The sequence below is a fragment of the Ambystoma mexicanum genome, chromosome 10 (assembly GCF_040938575.1).
Source record: "Ambystoma mexicanum isolate Mex_15411 chromosome 10, UKY_AmexF1_1, whole genome shotgun sequence".
Lineage (NCBI taxonomy): Eukaryota > Metazoa > Chordata > Amphibia > Caudata > Ambystomatidae > Ambystoma > Ambystoma mexicanum.
Genome location: NC_090932.1, coordinates 183,051,821 through 183,066,700, shown reverse-complemented (window position 1 = coordinate 183,066,700; position 14,880 = coordinate 183,051,821).

The window sequence follows — 14,880 nt, the reverse complement described above, 5'->3', positions numbered from 1 at the left end:
TTCCTCCATACTTATGGGAGATTCCCAAGCACTCCTGACAGGAATTACGGGTGGATGGAAAACTCCTTAGTGAAAAAGGTTTTTAAGCACAGCCTGGTCAAACTGAGCATCAGACCTAGAGCTCAGATCCAAACAGTAGTGTTTACAAAAAGCCGATGGAGAGGACCAGGTAGCCACTTTCGCAATAGTCTACCAGGGGACATACTTTTGAAAGGCAACAGCAGCTGCCTTGCCCCGTACCAGATGTGCATGAACCCCTTTTGGAGATTGAAGACCTTGAACAGCGTAAGACTCCATAATACAGGCAGTGATCCATCTGGAAATAGTCGCTTTGGAGGCCTGTTTCCCTGCGGATTACCGAAGGTCACCAAGAGTTGAGAAGAACTCCTAAATTCAGATGTTCTGTCAAGATAGAACTTAAGAGCTCTTCTAACGTCCAGGCAATGCAAAACCCTCTCAGCCTCTGAGACTGGGTTTGGAAAGAAGACAGGCAAGGAGGTTGACTGATTCAGATGAAAATCAGAGACTACTTTTGGAAGGAAAGAAGGATTCATCCTCAGGACAACCTTATCCTTATGAAAAACCAGAAAGTGATGCTCCACCAACAAGGCTTGGAGCTCACTCGCACGTCTTGCCGAAGTCACAGCGACCAAGAAGGACACTTTCCATGAAAGGTGCTTAAGGTCTACAGTAGCCATTGGCTCAAAGGGCTTATGGCACAAGGCCGTAAGGACCACGTTCAGATCCCACGCCGGATGCGGTTCGCGAACAGGAGGGTAAAGACGCACGAGACCCGCAAAGTGCCTTTTAACCACTGGGTTTGAGGGTGAAAAAGAGCACTGATCCGTGGATAGGTATGAGGCAACAGCCGAAAGATAAGTCCTGCATGTCAAGACATGGATGCCCGACCCTGCCAGATGAGAGACAAAGGACAGCACTGTGTCGATCGTAGCCCCCCTGGGGTCCAGCTGTCTGCCTAAGCACCAGTGGCAGACAGTGGTCAAAGTGTACAAAAAGAAGTAGTGGAACTATGTTCCCTGCTGGCCTGCACTGAGTCCCCACAAACCCATCACCACACCCCCACCTACACACAATACAACCCCCCAAACACATGCATGTGCTGTTCAAGGGAACTTTCAGTGTATAGCGCTGAAAGTGCAAGTTTCAACTTCTTCCTACACTTTTATTTTAAAACAAACCCATTCCGGAACGGTTCCTTTTTAAAATAAAAGTATAGGAACAATAAACCTTAATTTAAAAAAGTAGAGGAGAACTGCTCCCAACCACTCCCACTCACTTCGACCACTGGTGGTAGAACCAAAGCCATTTGCTCCTGTATTGAGATCTCGTTGAGGGCTTCCTGGCTGCCTGAATAATACGCATGTTATCAGTGGACAAGTTGAGGTGTTCTAAAGATCTGAACTCAGGCACCAGGCCGCCAAGCTGAACGATTGTGGGGAGGGGTGCCGCAGCTGCCGATCTCTCTGGTGAAGCAGGTCGGGAAACAGCGGAAGCCTGATCGGTGTATACACCGACAGATGCTGAAGCCCTGAAAACCAAAACCTGGCTGGCCGGCCCTCACGGTGCTATGAGCAGAAGAGAACAATTCAGTGTGCTCCTCAGCTTGCACAGCATCCAATGAATCAGAGGCAGAGGCGGGAAAGTATAGGCTCTCATTTTGAGCCAGGGAATTTTGAGGGCATCCCCCAGAGAGGAGGCTCCCAGTCTGTTCCTGGAGGCATACAGGGGAAGTTTCCTGTTTGACGCCGTTGCGAAGAGGTCCACGTTTGGAGTGCCCCAACACCGGAAGATTTGCAAGAGGACCTCTAAGTTCAGTTCCCACTCGTAGCTGACTATTGTATGTCGGCTGAGGGCATCTGCAGTAACATTCAGCTGACCCGGGATGTGCACTGCCACCAGCCAGATGCCATGCTGAACCGCCCATTCCCATATCTGAATGGCAAGATCCACAAGAGGAGGGGACTTGGTACCCCCCTGCTTGTTGATATAAAACATGGACGCCACATTGTCCGTGTGGATCCGAACTACTTTGTTGACAATGACAGGCTGGAACGCTTTGAGCGCCAGGAAGATCGCCAGGAGCTCCAAGTGATTTATATGAAGGAGCTTGTCCTGCGGTGACCAGAGATCTGAAACCTGAAGAAGGTCCAACGTCGCACCCCATCCCAGCAGGGAAAAGACAGTTGTGATCGTCACTAGCGGGCCGGGATCCTGAAAGGCCGTGCCCATCGACAGATTGCTGAGAGACGACCACCACACAAGGTCCGCTCTCATGAAAAATGGAACAGGAATCATTTTGGAGTCTCGGTCCACTGCTTGGTGCCAAGAACCTCGAAGAGCCATCTGTGTTCGCCTCATCTTGAGACGAGCAAGAGGAAGAGCCAGCACACACGAGGCGATGAGGCCCAGAAGCCTCTGGAACCACCAGGCTGACATGCTCTCTGACTGCGCAAACACCTTACACGTGGCCAACAGATCTGCCATTCTGTCCCCGGTCAGATACACTCTGCAGTCGATCGTGTTCCACCAAAATCGCGGGAAAATCAGGTCCTGAGAGACCATCATGGAGGATTTCCGCCAGTTCACCGACAGCCCAAGATGGAACAGGAGCTGGAGGAGAGACTGAAGATTGCTCCAGGCTGATTGAGGACAAGGACTGCGCAGTAGCCAATCGTCCAAATACGATACACATGGATACCCTGAAGCCAAAGATGAGCTGCGATAACCAACATCATCTTCGTAAAGACACGCAGTGACAAGCTGACGCCAAATGGGAGCACTCGGAACTGGAAATGCTCCTCCCCCACGGAAAAACGTAGGTATTTTCGATGCGGACTCCAAATCAGAATATGCATATAAGCATCCTGAAGGTCCACCGCGCTGAGCCACGCCCTTCTGTAAAGAGGACTTTATCTGACAGGGCGTGATCATCTTGAATTTCTCTTGGGGTAGAGAGAGATTGAACTGGGAAAGGTTAAGGTTGGTGCACAGGCCAGCCTGGTTGGGTTTGGGCACCGTAAACAGCTGGGAGTAGAAGCCCTCCCCTCGCTCCCCTAGGGGAACGGGTTCCACTGCTCTGAGATCCAGCAACTTCTGTATCTTGGCTCAGAGGGAGGGCGACCCCGACTGCTGGAAGCGAGGATTGATGGGTGGGGTAGGGGCAAGGGGCAAGCGGAAGCCCGCCCGAGCAACTGACAAGACCCACCGGTCCTCGGTAATGGCCTGCCACGCCTCCCAGTGAAACGCAATGCGCCCTCCCACCGGGGTCTCGTGCAAGCGCAGAGAAACTTCATTTAGTTGGTTTATCGGTGGCGCCGCCACCTGAACCTGAAGAGGAGGCTGAAGAACGGGAGAAAAACCTGCCCCGTTGTTGCCATCGATGGGAATTTCCTGATGGAGTATCGACCCTACGGGACTTCCGATCCAGATATCCCCTAAAACCAGAGGAAGACCGAGGCTGTGAAGACGTGCTCTGTTTCACCAAGACAGACAAGGACTTGGCGGTCTGGGTGCTGTCCTTAGTCTTAGTCAGCTCAACATCTGTCGTTGAGTGAAAAAGCTCCTTGCCATCAAAAGGCAGGTCCAGAACTTTATCCTGCACCTCTTTAGAACTTGGTAGCGTGCAGCCAAGACTGACGAGAGGTGTCCATGCCAAGCATAAGGCCCCGGGCCAAGGTGTCGACATGATGCGCCGCGGCCTCCAGCATATCCTGTGCCAGGACCCAGGCATCTGACAATCCTGCTTTAAAATCCTCTTGTTTATTAGCAGCAATGAATTCCTCAAACTGTGACAGACCTTTCCACATTTTCATATTCGCCCCTGCTAATACCAGTTCGCGTTAGCTTGACGTAACTGCAGGGCTGAATTAGCGAAAATCTTCCTCCCCAAAGAGACAAGAAGCTTGTCCTCCTTGGCCAGAACCTGCGTTGCCGCTGTAGAAGACGGTGAAGCGGGTCTAGATTGTAATATAGCAGCAGCCACCACCGTGGAGGAAGGGGGCGGATACAACACTAAGGCCACTTCTTCCGAAGAATGGAGCCTATAGTGAGCGCCAATCTTTTTATTTACAAACAGTCCAGAGTGTGGTTTCTCCCAGACTTTACGGACCTCAGCTAAAATGTCCTTTTGCAAGAACAAGCCGGTGCACTCCAAAGGAGACAAGGTGAACGCCCCCGAAAGCACCCGTTCCCGCGGAACAGGTGCCTCAGGTACTGGAGCATCCAAAAGACACATCATGTCCAGCACCCGGTCGTGAAAGGCTTTAACAGAGCGGGGCTGGTCCTCGCTGTCTTGATCCCCCTGTGGGTCATCCGACACATCCGGATCAGGCTGCGCAACATCTGGCACTGCTGGAGATTTGTCCACTGGAGACAAAGGAGGCAAGGGAGGGAGGGCCAGTGGAGGCCCGTCCGGTAGAGGCGGAGCTGGCAGAATCACCGGTGCCACAACTGGGACCGATGGCGCAGGAGGGCATATCTCCCTAGACAAGCCTCAAAAATACTCTTTGATGGGGTCAGAGTGCATTAGCTTTTGAAATTTGCCAAAAAAAGCATCCTCCGCTGACGATTTAGGGGCAACTGGAGGAGGCCTCTCATGAGCGGAGTAACACCATGGACGTAAGGGAGAGGGTTGCCAAGAGGGCCCTTCTCCACTGTTATCAACATAGGTCAAGGGCGCAGATGCCGCAGGAAGCGAGGCGTTGTGAGGTAGGGGCATCCGAGCGTTCCAGACAAAAACTGGACGAAAGGGATGTGCATCAGGAAAACGATGTTCATCTGAAATGCCACTCCGAACACCTAGCGCCGATGGCGTAGATGCAAGGGAGGTATCCAAAATGGCAGCTGTAGTCTTGGCGGGAGTAGCCGCCATTTTGTCAGCACCTGTGGAGAACTGCGACATGTGTGAAAGTGAGACAGGGGTCTCCACAGATGGGTCAGGGGTCTTCATTTCAGCCTTGACACAAGGAACCTCAGCTGAGCCGGTACTGCGTGGCCTAGAATGTTTCTGAGACATGCCATCAGCCAGAATAGCCTTCAACGGAAGGACCTCAGCAACGCCGGTAACAGGAATTCCGGTCAGAGACCTCACTCCGTGCCCCCTGAACAGAACTGGCGTCATCGCTTGAGCGGGAACGATGAGGAGTACACTCACCGAGAGGACCTTAACAGGCCTCTCAGAACTGTCGGTCACATTAGCCTCCAAACGAGGGACCTGGAACCCGAGCCCGGTAAAAGCCCCTTAACGAAGGGCCTCGAACTTTAGTTCGGTACAGAAAGCCTCCACAGAGGCCTCAGGGCTAACCCCGGTGTCTTTACGGGAAGCTCCAGTCAAGGAGACCTCGAAGCAAGCTCCGGTACCCACTGCCTTAGTAGAACTGGGCGCACAAACAGCCCCCACAGAAGGGGCCTCGGATTGTAATCCGGTGTCAATAGGCCCCTTACGGAGGCCCTCGGAGAAAACTCTGGTACACTTTTAAGGCTTAGAAGTCACCTCAGGGCAAGCCCCGGTAACAGAGCTTTTGATGCTCCTCCTGGACCGGGAAGACCGCGGGAAGGAGTCCCCTGGCCGGGGTGCCCTAAAAAGTAAAGAACTCACCGGGCGTTTCTTCTTCTCGTCGATGAAAGTTTGAAAGTGCGTAGGGTTAGTGCGCTGAAACACCTCCTCCCACCGCTCTAAATGACGTTGAAGCACCCAGACCGAAAGGGAATCGCAGTAAAAACATGAGTCCCACCAGTGGTCCAGACCCAAACACTCTAAACAAAGAGGATGGGGGTCCGCACTAGCGAAGCGTCGCTGACAGGAAGAACAAATAGGAAAGTCTAACTGAAACGGCATAGACAGACTGCCACACGACCACTAAGAGAGGACGACACTGGAAGGAAAAAATCTTCCAAAGATGCAAGTGAGTCCAGTCCGGATCAAGCAGAGAAAAGGACTGATGGGCGATGCGCTGGGCTTAGCTAAGGAGGGCGGGGTTACGGCCGCGTGCAGTACCCCATGTAAAAAGAGGAAGGAAACATTTTTGAAAAATGTGATGCTTTTTACAAAGTGCTCCGGTCCCGTCCCACAGGACGGAGGAATGTCCCATAAGTATGGAGGAAAGGGGACGGGATGTAGGAGTATGAACAACTGGGGTTCCTCATGTGAGTGGGACAGAGGAGGGAGTGGTGGGAAGAAATAAGACGAGTGGATGGCAGAACCAATTAGAGTGGCTACCTGGAATGTCCTGGGTTTGAATAGCTACATAAAATTAAACAGATTACTGTCGTTACACCGCAGGAAGAATGTGGGGATAGCCATGTTACAGGAAACACACCTTATGTTGGGGAAACAGAAAGACATTCTGAAGCGATGGGGAGGCACAGGGTATGGATCAAGGTATTCCTCTTACACCGGAGGTGTGTTGGTTAGGTGACGCTTTCTGTGCCCTTCAAGGCCATAAGAGTTCATACGGATGACGAGGGACGGATGGTCTTAATACATGGGTACATAGATCATAGGGCAGTGTGCATAATCAACACATATGCCCCAAATCATGATGCCTGAGCCTCTTTTTCAATCACTGTATACTAAGACAGCCCCCTATAGAGGCATTGTGCAGATCTGGGGAGGGGATTGCAATTGTATGCTGGGCCTCTGACTGAATAGATTGGATAATAAATATAATAGACTGGGTCTGCCGGCCAAGGTGTTGAAGGGACTGCTGGAAGATTTGGATTTAGTGGATGTCTGGAAGTGGATGAGTGGGGAGGCAAGGGAGTATTCATACTATTCTGGATTGCAAAACCTTTATACACGCATAGACTATCTTTTTAAGGGGTGGGAATGGATAGGGGAATTTGTCAGGGCTACATATGAGGTAAGGACGTTGTCAGACCACTCTCCTTTATTCTCAAGGTGGGCGACGGGCATGTCCTTGCCCATGGTACCAACATGGAGGCTTAGGGCAGAGACCGACCCTTTCGGGACCACATGGAAGAGAGGATGGAGGAATATTTTATGTTCAATGAGGGTAGTGTTGTAACTTGCAGCACTCTATGGGAAGCATTCAAGGTGGTAGTGAGAGGGGAATGAATCGCCAAGACGGGCGTGTTATGAGGAAACTGCTGGAGAGCCTCTCCAAATCGGAAGCCGAGATTGCATGTATGGACCGCAGGGGCGTGAAGGATGGCATGCTGGAAGCAGCACTCCATGCTCTCAGGCAAAACTGCATGGAGGATTGTGAACAACTGGGTAGATATTGTAATGCAAGCTACACTGAAAGCCTGCATGGTCAAGGAGACAACCGGATGATTGTGGGGAGCTATGGAGATGCCAGCTGGAGATTAATAGAACATTTCAGGAGGTATTACAAGCAGTTGTACAGTCAGAATGTGACAGGAAACCCACGGAACACAGAAGATACTCTATCTCAGATCACATTGGCCAGATTGAATAATGCAGAGAGGGAGTCCTTGGGGGCGCTGCTTAAGGAGGAGGTGATATATGAGGTGATAAGAGCCTTGCTGACTCAGAAGACAACGGGGGAGACAGACTGCCAGTGGAATTCTACAAAGAGTTCGTAGACATATTGGCACCAAGACTGCTAGAAACTTTTGAGGAAGCCTATGAGAAAGGGATACTGCCTAGCTGTGTACGAGAGTCCATGATTGTCCCCATAACAAAATCAGGTAAACCGGCATAGAAATGCAGCTCTAATAGACCGTTGTCGATGGTCAATCAGGACTGCAAAATCCTTATGGCCTTCCTCACGGAGAGGCTGAAGATAATCATTGGACTGCTAATAAACCTGGACCAGACAGGGTATGTCCCCGGGAGGATCACATCCGCAAACTTGAGCAGATTGCATATGGTTATTGATAGGTTGAGAATGAGGGATGATAGATTTTCCGTAATTTCACTAGACGCCATTAGGGTATTTGACTCAGTGAAATTGAGCTGGCCCTATGCCACTATGAGACATTTCGGGGAGGGCAAAGAGTTTCTTAGGTGGGCCAAATTAATTTATGCAGATCCTTCGGTTAGGGTGCGGACAGGCAGGCACATATCGGAACAATGGGACTTGCAGAAGGGCACCAAGCAGGGATGCCCGCTGTCACCTATGTTATTTATATTGGCACTCGAGCATAGGCTCCTAACTATGACGTTTGTGTGTTCTTCGATGCAATCTTCTCTAATGTGTGAGAATTCATTGGGTGTGAGATATTAATGGGGGAGATTTGTTTATAGCTCTGAACTCCCACTGGTATAGATGCTTTGTCACTGCACAAACAACCACCTAATCAGTTCGAGTTATCAAGCAATGTATGGAAGATCTCCCACTTATTGACAACTGGTGCAGATCACACATGGAGGAGAGTGAGTATACTTTCTACTCTTCTGTGCATGACTCCTGTTCCGGACTCAATCTATACTTTGTCTCGACATACACTTCTAGATATGTATTGGAATGCTCTACACTCCCCAGAACTCGTATGAATCAACTGAACAGCTTCTGGAGTCACTGGAGGATAGATATGTAACTGACCACTCAGAGGAATTAGCCCAACAAATATGCAAATCATGTATGAAATTTCAGGAACTCACAGACAGTCAAAATGCACACTCATTCAGGACGTAGCCTGTAAATATGCCGCAGGTGCTGGCCCAGGCAAGAAACTACCTTGGACTATTAAAGCTGAGAGGGGTAGATCCGAAATTGAAGTAATTCTATGTTTCAGCGATAGTATAAAAACCTTTACTTCTCCAAAACCTCAGGAAGTGCAGCACACCTGGACTCCTATCTTGACCAGGCTGAGCTGCTCTGGCTAGAAGATGAGCTGAGAATACCACTAAATGAGCCATAAACCTGAAAGACATTCGAAATGCTGCAGCCGACCTAAGACTGGGCAAGGCCCCAGGTCTGGATGATTTACCTTAGCGGAATTCTATAGGGGTATAGCAATAACATTGCCCCCAGATTATTTCAGATCCATCAAGAGGCACTGTCGCAAAAGGCTCTGCCCCCACCACGCGGGAAGCATGAATAGTGGTACTCACCAAACCCAACAAGGAGAAAAGTCTCTGCACGTCCTACCGACCCTTTTCCATGCTTAACATGGATAATAAAATCCTGGTGAACATCATAGTGAAGCGCCTCATGGCCTTACCTCCCTCGATAATAATTTCAGGCCAATGCCACTTTGCTCCAGGGAGAGGAACATGTCCAATATCTATACATTTTTTAATGTAATATCACCTGTGGGCCTGGAGGTGGACACCATTGCAGACAAAGCAGTTGAATACCTTGGACGGAACTTCATGCTTTCTGTACTGCCACGGATTGGGATTGGTTCTCACTTCACAGCATTGGCTCAACTACTTTATGCCAGTCCCTTGGCAGCTGGTACCATAACTGATCCCTTGCCACTGACGCCTAGCACAAGGTAGGGGTGTCCCCTATCCCCCATCTTTTTCACCATTGTAAAAGGACCCATACTGCATGAATATCAAGTACATCAAGTTGTGAACCTTTATAATCAAACTGTACTACTGTCTCTATACGTGGACAATCTCCTGCTATGTGTTAAAAAGCCCTTCGCAAAATCTCGCCCCATTCGTACTAGAGGCACAGGAGTAAGGTCTGTACTGTGGCGTCTTGATTAATTGTGATAAAACTGTGTACTAAACCCCCTCACTGAATAAGGCCACGGCTGCCCCGTTATGGCTCACCTACTATGCAAGGCCAACTATGTTAAGCACTTAGGGATCAACCTAGTGACATCTCCCCAACATTTATGTACATTTTTTTATTTTGTCATTTGCATAGCGCACCTGACCCGTAGGCATCTTGGTGCTTAATGAATACTACTACAAACCCTACTGGAAGAAATGAATAATAAAGTTAACAAACTGATTAAGCTCCCATTGTCCATGATGGCCCAGATATCATTCATTAGGATGGTTATATTACCCAAATGCCTATACCTCTTCACCAACATCCCCTTGCAGCTTCTGAGAACATTCTTTCTAGAGCTTACATCTTTGCTGACCAAGCCGGTGTGGGGAGCAGGGGGGCATTGAAGTCTAACATGGGATATACTGGCGCTCCCTTTTAGATATGGAAGGGCTCACTATGCCAGACCTGGAAGATTATGCTCTGGTGGCAGTGGCCCAACACGCTATACTGTGGTATGATTCCCGCCCTCACAGCCCTAGTACATGTTTAGAAAGGTTCCAACCCCTCTGGAATCACAGAAAATGCAAATACCTGAACACTGTCCCAGCGTGGTGGACACTGTACAGTATGCAGTATGGGCTTTCTATACAATACACACGAAATAGAGTAACATGCCACCTTATATCCCAAGAAATGCCTGGGCAGAATATTGGGTCTCCGCTTAACATTCAATACGGGAACTGCAGTTGAGCTACATATGTTTGGCTTAGTAGGACTTGACAATCTGTTTGTCAATAGATCATTTATAACTGCTCAGTACGTTTGTGAACTTGGGCCCCCATGCAGTGCTCACCTTCAGGAAACGCTCACCTAATGCGAGCAGATAACGAAGCACTGCCTGTCCAACCCTGGACTCTCCGTGAAATCCCAGTCCACACAGTAGAACCTCATAAAAGTGTGGACAGACAGACACGGATTGTCAGTTCAAGTGACACCCCTCAGAGCCATTACACCTCCTCCCCCTGTGTTTACTTGTTTGTCAGCTAAAATGGAATCCTTATGTTGCAAACCATTCTTGCTGCCACCTGTCGCCCCATTATACGCCTGTTGCTGCGTCACTCTGTATTTTCCGTACCCATTTCCAGGTCGCCTGTTTCTGCACCCAGGAGAGCAAAGACCTCGGAAGATGCCAATTGCCATACCTTGCTGGCTGCAGTGTCAGAACGCCAGAGGCGCAAGAAAGGGTCTTTTGATCACTGAGGGCCCAGTAAGTACTTTCCCTGCTCAGTGGGAGGCACTTGCGGAAGAACTCCACTCTCACCTGCCTTGCAACTCCTTAGTTAACCCCTGGTCAAACGTTCCCCGACTATCTTAGTACTTGACCTAGCCAGTATTAACCTTTTAAGTATTCAAATAATCTGCATATGGCTATACAAGGCATTGAGTGCAAATCAGTGAAGTTATTTCAAATAAGCACCAAATGCTTAGCATAAATATTTACGATGTAGGTGAATAATAAGAGGATGTGCAGGACGCCCGACTTCAAGATTGATGACTGCATGCCGCAATGGAAGCGGGGTAACCATCGAAAAGATATTAACCTCAAACCAGTCAATCCTGGCAGTGATACTTTCCTGAAAAGACAAAAGCAATGTTAAAGATCCACTCAACAAGGCCGCAATCGTCAACACATACTGGAAGCCGCCCCCTAGCAGCCGAGGTTTGCCATCGCACCAGGGGCGTCCTCGCTAACGCCCCCATCACGGCACATGCCGGCAATCTGCTCACTCCCCATGTACTTCTTTGATGGTTCCCCTCTGGGACCCCCTCGCTTCCGGACCACGGGGCCCACCACTGGCTTTTATCATTTTGCCCCGCCCCCTCAACCTGGGACTTCTCATAACTCACTTGATTATTTGCGTACCGGTGCCATCCCACCAGCGGTTGCCCCCTAGCTAGGGGAGGTCTCTCCTGCATGCCACTTCGCTACTGGGCATCCCCCAGCACCCTCTGGGCCCTCCGGGACCTCCCTCACCCCACACCTCATAAGCACGACCCACATCTGCCTTGGCTCTGTGCACACTAGCACCCTCCGGCCACAGCCGGCCCCCTCTCGCGCACCTATGTAACGCCACTCGGACTGTTCTTTGCCCACCCGACCTGCTGCAATTCTCTGTTGACATTCTTGTATCTCCCTCCAGAACTGCAAACCAGAATCTACCCAGCACCCTACTCAGGGCTGTTCTCTTCTTGTTCAAATGGGAGCCCCCACCCCAACTTCAATGGTAAGCACAGCTTCATTAGCTTTGTACTAGGACTTACCTCAGTGACTTTCAGCTAAACCAGCCACCCTCTAAATCTCTCTCTTCATTTTTTCCACTTTTTCCACTTTTTCTCTTTGTCCATTCTCCTTGGTACTCATTGTCTAAATCGGACTTCCTCCTTGTTTTCTCAAAATACATACCTACTGTATCATTGATGATGTCACCTATTACATATCTACTGTACCATTTTGCACTAACCACCTCACCCACCACTCACCACGTATCTCCATGTGCAAATCATGCCACTTTATTCGTGTCTTACTGTGGCCCTAAATGTATGAATACTGAATGTCTTTTTCCATCATGAACATGTCACTACTGTGTCGTACCATGTCCGGATTGATATATGATTCTCTTTGTCATGATTTCACCACATGCAACATGTCACTGAACCACTCACTCTCCCACCACTCACCAACCCCCACCTCACACAGCCTTGAGAAAGACTTTGGTTGAAACGCGCGTCGGCTGTTTTTTCTGTTTTTATGGTTCACCAACCTGGTACATTGTGCCTCATGTGTTATGTCGCACTTGAAATAATAAATATTCCTGCACAAACAAAACTCTGGACTGAATTGTGAAATAACTAGTGACAAGACTGAGGTACCAAACCTCTTGCCAGCGCCATCAACCAACTAGGTTTTGTCAACCCACCAACATATTGGAATCCTGCTGCAATCATCGCAGAAAAATGTATTTCTCCATGTGAGCAAACGATTGACATGGCCACGACAGAACACCTATTGACCTCCATACTCCTATGCAGTGATTTGAATGCAGTCTGCAGAACACAGAAGAATGGTCGAGTAACAAACCCAAAATCCCCCGCAGAACAACGAGGCAAAGTATGGCTTGATTTTACCAAGTCACGCGGTCTTCACAACTTGAACGATGTATGTTCACAGACAAATATAATGCCAACCTGGGAGCGGGCAAATTCGGCTTCAACGATTGACTACATCTTCGTCTCCCAGCCCTTCCTATGTATCATGAATTCGTTCAATGTACGCAAGTGACCACAATCTACTAGAGACATGCTGGCAATTGCCAAACAACAAAAAGATCTGCACAAGTCTACAAATTGAGACAAATGCTCAAGGTTCCCGGCTAAAACTAAGCGCCGCAGCCATCAAGGCCTTAACGTTAAAATACAAAGCAAAAGTGCAACCAGAAACAAGCAGTGCAATTGACTATCTTGCAAGAAAAAATTCGAACATCACGAGACCCAACACAAATCATATATACACCAAAAGAATTAGTCGAAAAAAGACGTGACTACAGAAGAGCGCTGAGATCAGCGAAAAAACAACAATTAACAACAGATGATCATGCAAAAATTAAAGGCTTGAAATCAGACTATAAAGCCTGGGCGAGATTCCACAGACAAAAACTTTATCAGTCGGACGCTGAAGAGATCACAAAAGCGCTCGTTACGAATAACACCAGAGATTTCTGGTCTTTATTGAGAGCCACAGACAAACCTCTGGATAACCAAATTTTGAACAACATCAACCAACTTACCTCGGAAAATCACTTTGCAGTGGTGTTCAAAGCCATAATGAATGGAAACACTGGCGACCAACAACAAAGAGCTTAGAATTGGATTAATCTGGAAAACATAGACGACATTTTAGACATAATAAAAAAACTTAAAAAAAACTCAAGAGCACCGGCCCCGGATGGCATCACCAACTTCGAACTCAAGACTTATCCCAATGAGTGGGCATACCTCTTGAGTGTCATCTTTCGGCTCTGTGCAGAAACAAGATCCATACCAACATCATGGACAAAAGCCACGATTATTCCAATTTACAAAAAGGACACCTCACGGATCCCTCAAACTTTCATCCGATAGCCGTACTGGACATCATGGCAAAGGTCTATGCTACACTGCTCTTGAAAAAGTTTCAATCGTGGGCAGTAATCGCAAAATGCAATAACGATCTCCAAGCAAGCTTAAAAAAAATACAGGTACCACTTGCAACATCTTGGTCTATAGCATTCTAAAAAGCAAAGCTCTACAATGCAATCAACGCCTGTTTTTAGTGTTCATAGACCTCACCCAAGCGTTCGATCGCGTCGAAAGATCTCGCTTGTGGCAGAACCTAAAAGCCTGGAACTGTCCAGAAGACATCCTAGTCCCAATCCAAGCCCTTCATCGTAACACTACGATGAGGGTGCGCTTGAGTCACGAAGGTGAATTGTTGGCAGAAATTCCCAGCACACGTGGAGTGAAACAGGGGTGTCCGCTAGCTTCAGCCCTTTTTCTTGCTTACATCGGGGACCTCCAAGAAATTTAGAAGACAACAAGAACGTTTCCCCCTAAAATCAGAAATACAACAATCGGACGCCTTCTTTATGCTGACAACCTCACGCTATTTGATCAGATGCCAATAGGGCTGCAACGCCAACTCAATGGCCTCCTACAGTACGCAAACAACAACCATCTAGAAATCAATAAAGACAAAACCAAAATCATGATCTTACAAAAACATGAAAGGAAAACCAACGATATCAACTGGCATCTGGGTCAAACAAAAATTGAGATCGTCAAAACGTTCAAATATCTAGGAGTATACCTTGACAGCTCGTTGCACGAAACCACCATGCAAGCAAGCTAGCGGCCCAGGCAAAGGCCATAGACAGCAAATTCGGGAAATTTTCCCTTATTCCAACTATTAACTTTTATAAAATGAAGGTAGTGCCTGCAGTCACATATGGCACTGAAGCAATGCCAACAATCCCAAAGCTACTATGGTCCAAACTCGAAGCCACGTTCTGGCGACAGGTGCTTAAGCTGCCTAACTCAACATCAGGAGTTGCCATAAGACGCAAACTAAGCCTCCAGTCCTTAGAATGACCGGTGACCTGTAACA